Consider the following 8,411-nt stretch of genomic DNA (forward strand, 5'->3'; position numbering starts at 1 on the left):
ATACATTCGGTGTATAGGACGCAAGCAGATTTTGACATCAAATTTTTGGGTAAAAAAGTGCGTCTTATACACCAAAAAATACGGTAGTTATTGCAGTATTGTATCCTTGCACTGCACAAACTTGTTTCACGGTACAACGTTAGACGGGACAGGCAAGCAATGTCTTTTAGCAAATAAAAATCAAAATATATATTAAAGAAAACACTTTAATTATAAACTGTTTGACTATGGAGCACACAAATAGTTTACATAGAATATATAGTAGTGACCAATAGATAATCCGTGGTGAAGGTAAAGTGTACAAACAACACTGCTTGTTGAATCGATGCCACGTGTTTTGAGAATAGTTAGAACTGATGTAGGCCCACTAATAATTATGTCATCACAAAATACAAAAGGTTATATTTTTAATCTATACTCAACGTACATATTGCCATGCTCCCTGCTGATGAAAAGGTACCACATTCTCACTTGATTACCACTCAAATAGACGTGAATCTTCCACCCGTTCTTAATTATTGAAAAAAGAGCCCAGATTTAAAAGGAAAACTGGCAAAAACTAATTCTGCTATGTCCTATGTAAGTAACTGAAACCAGGGTGACGTCTCCTGAACATGAAAATTCATTAGCAAAAGCACCATACCTAAATTTGACTAAGATTCTGATATAAACTCAGTAGAACTTGAAGAAACTCAAAGTAATTACACGTGGGTGTTACAGCCTCAGGCTGTACAATTACAGTGTGATCCAAATGTAAGTTGCACAGAAAATTAATGTTAATAAAATATTCTATATAGCTAAACGTTTATAAAATATTTCAAAATGAATGATTGAACATCTTACACCAGTGTTAATGAAAACTTAGAAGCATCATTCTCTCGCTTAGTAAGACACAAAAACTAAGATAAACTGTTGACTTTAAATATTCTATATAGCTAAACGTTTATAAAATATTTCAAAATGAATGATTGAACATCTTACACCAGTGTTAATGAAAACTTAGAAGCATCATGCTCTCGCTTAGTAAGACACAAAAACTAAGATAAACTGTTGATTTTAATGCTTCAAAATATCATTTAGTGAAATCAATGAAAATACCATATACTCCTTAATGCGGTGTAATATTCCCAGTTACTTCCATCTTACCCGTAAAAATCTGGGAGCTTAAGAATATGTCTGTTCTAAAAACTGATATTCTAGCTACTGGGAAATTCTTGACCATTACAAGGGACATGTCAGCTGCCCCTAGCAATGCACGCTGTCTGCCCTAATTAGAGACAACTATATATGACAGGTTTCATACTACATTAGTACTTCCGGCCTCCTCCTGTCCAAAAGTGGCAATAAATAGTAGTGAGACTCAAATTCACAAATAAACAACAACTTGAAACCTTATAGAGAAACATTCTCGCCTGGTCTCAGGATCTCCAAACTGCAACTCACTGTGCCGATATTCATTCATCAATGTTTCCTACTTGTTAAAGTTCTAGTTCATCAGCAGAACTGGATCAGCGGTTGAGGAACTCCTGGGGTGTTCTATTTCATGAAAAGAAATATATAGTTAAAACCACATAGGCGACAAAGATATCGAAATAAAAGAATAGACTGAACAATCGCAAAAATATAACAGAAACTTGGCGATTGTTTAACCTATTCTTTTATTTCGTAGTCGTTCATGAACCTCTAACCAGATCAAGATTCTGCATATGATCTTTCATATGATTAGCAAAAAACCAGCATCCAGAAAAGATTCTCCTAGACTTTACAAAATTCTTGTATCATAGGATTCCTTTATAGGGCAAGTCCTCCTCTTGCGCTTAAGATCTTTATCTGCTAAATATTATTTACGAGAGTCCAAGTAAGCATGTACAGTCTTGGCCAAAATGCTTGCATATTTTATGACAAATAAGATCATTATTATTAAGAAGAAATACAAATACATTTAGGTCTGTCAAACTGAGAAATACATCTTACATTAAACATTACATATGTAATATGTATAATGAGACGTTCTATGGATATCATGAACGATTTACTAGAACAGCAAACAATGTTATCAGACACCCGCCGAAAGATGTGTAATTTAGAATTTCACCTATCACAACAAAAACCTTAACAAAACATATATAATGACAAAATATAACATCAAATTATTATAAATAGCGTCTGTAACTTTATATCAGTTCATATTAAACATTCAGTACTTGTTTAGTCCTCCTCGTATTCTAATAACCTCTGGAAGGCGACATAGCATACTGTCGATGAGGTTATTGATATAATCCACAATGTTGCATCCCAACTTGTCACTAGAATGCACTGCAACTCAGCTACAGTAGCTATTTTAGGGTCGTGGTTAGCAATTTTCTGGTTCAGTTCTGTCCAACAGTTCTCAATGGGATTACAATCTGGGGATTTTGCCAGCCACGGCAATCTTGTAACGTCCTACTGGTCGAGATAATCCTGTACCATACACGCACTGTGGGCAGTGGCATTGTCATCCTGGAACACAAAGTTATTGCCAAACGTTACCCAAGCATATGGCAGAAATATCGTCACCATGCGATGCCTGTAGGAGGCGTCATTGACTTTTCACTGTAGGACATGAAGAACAGTTTTCCACCATGATAGATAGCTGCCCAAACATGTACTGCACCCCTGAGTGCTTCTTGTGGGAAATACCATCTTCTCTCATCTGTTCTCCAGGCAAACAACGAACACGAATTCTACCATCATCTTTAACAATCCGGAAACAGGACTGATCTGAAAAGATGATATGTAGTCAGTGTCCTAACTATAAGTTAGCAAGTAACACGGTGATGATGGTGAATTCTGGTTAATATTGGTTTGCAGATAGCCCTCCTTGCAAAATAACCTAGTTTGGTCATTCTACTATTCACTGTTCTTCTGGATACCATGGATTAATTGTGTTCATGCCATTCTTGTCGTAAGATGTTGCAAGACTTCTTTCGACCTTGACGTGTTAACCTGATTGGGCAGTAGTTTTCGGCGTCTACCAGTAGACTATCTTGGAACCACTTTTCCTGTAGTTTGATGGCGTTTTAGAATTCTGGATACAGTACAATACTGTTCTGGTAATATCTGTTTGCTTCATACCATTTCTGGATTGTCGAACAATTTGACGCCCTATAACTTCTAACACGTGACGAGGCATGACTCTACACCAAGTACAGAGAAGTGTTTCGAAAAGGATTATACCGAGAGCACACCCTTTTATATATCACAGGTGTGTACATGTGTTTGATTAACAAATGCTCAAAACAACATATTCAGACCAGAATATCAACTTGTACATGTTGTCCGATCATACTACTTTCTCTGTTACTACACAGATATTTACTCAATAACTACTCCATGTATATAGACAGTAACATCAATAGAGAACAGTATGCAAATATTTGGTTAAGAATGTATATTAAACTTCAGGAACAAAAAAACAATCCTGTGAAGATAATGGCCACCAAACTTTCAGTCTTACTACTTTACTTGGTGACATTTTCATGTTCATGATTTCTTATAGGCATGTGTAGTAACTGCTCTAACAACGGGTGTCAGGAAATGGATCGGGAGTATATCTCTACTTTACCTTGACTTTAATAAAGGGTAAATACACAATACAGTTTAAATGATCTACAATAAAGTTAAATTCCATTATTGCTGAACAAGTTTGTAGTGAAATAAGTTTTGACACTTTCACGTGTCTTTCTCAGTTCAACTTTATATTTTACAATATATATAATTATTTAGAGAGGAATATGTAGTATTTCATAGTCTTATACTTTCACGTGGCTGATGACGACAGACAACCTATTAAATGCAAGCTTTAGGGAATTTCTCAGCCACTCCAAGCCTGGAAATACCTATAAATACAAATGGGAGAATGATCATGACAGTGTGACTGATTCAAGAATAAACTAAAAAACCTGTGGTTCTGTGAAATCGAAAACAAAAACTAATATCTCGAAAAATGGCTAATGCGAAATAGATGTTTTAATATTCACCATGTTTCGGGCTGGGACGCTCTTCCTCTGGTGATTTTAAAGTTTTAAACAACGGCACCAACCGCCAGACCTTAGGCTGCACTTATACGATCCTATAAATCTAATTATTATTTAACAATCAGACTTTGGTGATCGTATAAACCACTAACCTTAATAATTACAGATTTTCATTTCACTATAGCTGAGCACTTCGTAATTTTTAACTTGCTTATCTCAGTGTATATTCATAAATGGAGAAAAGATAATATTTCATCTTCAAACTGATTAGTCCTGACTCTCAACATGGATCTACTCACTGGCATCAGATGATGCCATGAGAACACTAGATATAATTATTAAACTTTATTTATATGTTTTACTATTCCCGTCTCTAACCAAAATAAAGGTTTAGTTTCAAGTGTTCATTCTGTAGTGTAAAGACATAACTATACGGCTAAGCCTTCAAGTTGGATGAGTCTTGATATGCTACTCATTAAAACATTTTTTTCCACAAGATATTCTCTAAATGCTTAAAAATTAGTTTTCAGACAGTGTGACCAAAAAAGTAAGTGGTCGTAAGTAACAAGATACTTATAAATTAGGCCCAGAATGACCAGGTGGTTAGGGCGCTTGATTCGAAATCTGAGGGTCGAGGTTTCGAATCCTAATTCCACCAAACGTGCTCGCCCTTTCAGCTGTGGGAGCGTTATAATGTGACAGCCAATCCCACTATCCGTTGCTAAAGGAGTAGCCCAAGAGATGGCGGTGGGTGGTGATAACTAGCTGCCTTCCATCTAGTCTTTCACTGCTAAATTAGGGACGGCTAGCGCAAATAGCCTCGTGTAGCTTTGCGCGAAATTCAAAACAAGGAAGCAAACTTCTTAATTAGAAGGACAATTTTTTACATATCTATATGTATAATTTGTGCCACTAAACAGCACAACAGTCTTCATTTTGTGTATAAAGTTTGCCTTTAATGATATGGATTTTTTTCTCGAAAATCGCTACTTATGTGCGAAGAGTTCACTATTTACCGGAAGAACAGTGTAATCATCGCATGATTTTATATATAGACTTCCTGTAAGTTTACAATAATTGTAAGTTGTATATATGCTTGTGTAATTTTAATATTTGTGAACTTTATTTATAATGTACATTTAATTACTATATCTTTGGAGGATGTACTCCAATTTAATCACAACTTGTTGGACACGCTTTTTTGTTTGTTGTTAAGCACAAAGCTACATAAGAGGCTATCTGTGTTCTGCCAACCGCTGGTATCGAAACTCGATTTTTAATGTTACAAGCCTTTAGACTTTCCGCTGAGCCACTAAACATTAAATTCTGAGGTTCAACTTAACTTCAACAAGTAGGTTTAGTGGTTCTTTACTGACTTTATAGAGAATCTTCTGTTAAAAAGTAGCTTCTTTCAACACGGAAGGTTTCTGTGTTATCTAACCGTAAGTAATTGCGTCAATTGATGTTAAGCTCACAGTAGTGTATGTGTTTTTAATTAAAATTCAAACATCTTTCAGTGACTCATTTCTGAATTAAGAAGAACTTAATTCACAAATTTATTGACCCCCTCCAGTGGCTCAGAAGTTAAGTGGGCTTTTAACGCTAAAAACTTAGTTTCGATACCTGTTTTGGGCACAGCACAGATAGTCCATTGTGTAGCTTTAGGATTAAGGACAAACAAAGATTTATTTTGTTGTTATTTTAACTACAGCTTTCAGATAGTATGCTTCTAAAAATACTGTTTGTAAACTGAGGTTATAATAAAATAATCTGTAATTTCGTATGTTTCTCTATTTCATTTTTCAACTGTATAGTATCTAGCATTCATTTTTGAAACATAAGGTCAGTTATTTCAGTGTAGCTCCTCATCTCAGAAGTTGACTTATGATCAATATGAACAAACACATGCCATCATCTGTTCCAAGGAAAGTTGTTTCCCAAAAAAATGCTATATTCTTGCTTTCTTTTCAGGTTTCGCTTTAAATGTGAATCGTGAAATTGTCATTATCTGCCCCATGGTGTCTTTCTACTTTTATACGTTTGGTATTTTAGTGTAAAATAAAGTATTTTAAAAAGTTAAAAGAAACATATTATAATATAATTTAAAAGTTACATATTCCACATACTAAGCAATAACAAAATAATAATTAAAGTTAATAATTAGATATAATTATAAATTCAGTTTTACTTTTACTTCATTTTCTCAATTAAACTTTAAATCAGTTTTGTAGGTGTTGGTTTCGTAATTCAAAGCTACACAATCGGCTGACTACCCTCTGTCCACCATGAGGAATCGAAGCCCGGATGTTAGTGTTGCAAGTACATAAACTTACCACTGACTCACTGGAAAACATGCTACTTTTATATCTTTTTTTTACAACTTTTCAAAAATTAGAACTCTCTTGTTTTAACAAAAACACTCCATTAAATAAGTATCTCATAAAATAGTATCATCCTCTTGACTTCACGAATAAGAATATTTAAAACAAAACTTTTAAATAAGCAAAATCTTGTTGTTCTTTCTACCTCAAAATAATTCACCATAACCGTACTTCTGCTTTACTTTGGTGCTGAATTGCTTGTTTTAACAGACTAACTTTTGCAACTCCTAAGATTACTGTCAGAATTCTTCTTAGAAGTACTTTATATTTTGTTTTCTTCTAAACTTAGTATTCCCACGCTAATGACATCACCGATTCCTTACAAATACACCTGTTCTTTGTGTTCAAAAGACTACCTACATTACCCAATGTTTACGTGAAATTGAAGAATTAGTGAACACTCGTCTCCTGTTCTGTATAGAAACTCGGGTGTCTTAGCACGTGTGCATAATGAAAATGTGAGTATAATAAATGCTAGCTAAATAACAACTCTGTATATTACATTATGTCATTAGTTAAATTACATTAATTTTTACTAATTACTTTGTTATATTTATGGTCCTCTTGTGAGATAGCGGTAGGTTTACGGTTTTACAACGCTAAAATCCGGCGTTCGATTTCCCGCGGTGGACACAACAGATAGCCAAATGTGGCTTTGCTCTCAAACAAACCATGTTTATGACTTGTAACTTTCCTTTCCAAGTCTTATTATTACCACTGAAGATTCTCAAGACTTGTCGCGTTTACATTTCACCTTTTACAGAAGATTTTACTTAATATTTTGCTTCCGGTTACTTATTCATGTGCTTTAATTGACAGAGGTTAGTTAAGTGTCCTTATAGTATGTGTAACATATTGTTTCCTTTGTATTGCATTCAAAATTATTATCATTTCATTACAGAGCCAATATTATAGCTAAGTATTGTACGATTCGGATATTCATTTAATTTTTTATTTTGTGTCTTCATAACGAATAGTTTTTTAGATATACTCTTGGTAATGTCCTGCTACTTGACTTCACATGTAAATAGTAACATGTGTCGTAGTAATTTATCTCAGATGCCTCTAACTATATTGTAGAAGCTGTTTAATAATGTTTAATTAGACACCAGATGATTTTAGGTTGGACTGTAAAGTGAAACGAGTTGAGCAATAAATCAACGTTAAAGTACAAAAAGTAATAAATAAAAGAAATAACTCGAACAGTTAGTGAGAAACGTTCATGAATTTAACTTTTTTCATAAAAAAGGATGTTGTTTATGAATTGATGTATTTTAACTAACTAGGTAAAGTTGAAACAACTGACTACGCATCTGTCTATGCTAGCTGTTATTCACGTGGAATTAAGACTTGATTGTTTATCCACATGTTGATGGGTCGTTAACTGGAACTGTTTCCAGAGGACATAGCTAACGCACTAGATGCAACGATGTCACCAGAACTAAGTGTTGACTGTCTCTATCAAGGGCAACCAGGTAACTCATAGGTGATGGCTAGAAGTTACAGAAAAATAGACATAACGAACAGGAAACGAGGCTGATAGGTTGGGTGTGCCCCATTGTTCTTTTACACCATAGAATGTATGTTGAGATAAACATTTAACACTGTGGGGGGTTAACTGTTTGTGTTCCTTAGATAAAGTATATTATATTATTTCTTGATTGCTGTTTTCACTAATTGACACTATTAGTTAAAATATTTAATATAACTTATATTATTTCTTTTGAATTATTTTTTATTATTACATTTTTATTATAAAGATGGTTTTGCATTTTTAATTTAATATATGTGTTTAAGACTAACCTAAATGTCCTAAGCTAGCCGAATCTCATGAAATATTATTGGGATTACGGGCGAAAATAACGTTAACGAGCGATAGTACCCAACTGATGAAACAATGCATTCTTATCTTTATAAATAAGAACTTAAGAAAAGTATATTCAGTTAGCTATACTTATTACTAATAACAGGTTGAATTTTAGTTTCGCTTTAAGTAGGTAGCTTGCTCTGATCG

Source organism: Limulus polyphemus, unplaced genomic scaffold (assembly GCF_000517525.1).
Source record: "Limulus polyphemus unplaced genomic scaffold, Limulus_polyphemus-2.1.2 Scaffold4632, whole genome shotgun sequence".
NCBI classification, from domain to species: domain Eukaryota; kingdom Metazoa; phylum Arthropoda; class Merostomata; order Xiphosura; family Limulidae; genus Limulus; species Limulus polyphemus.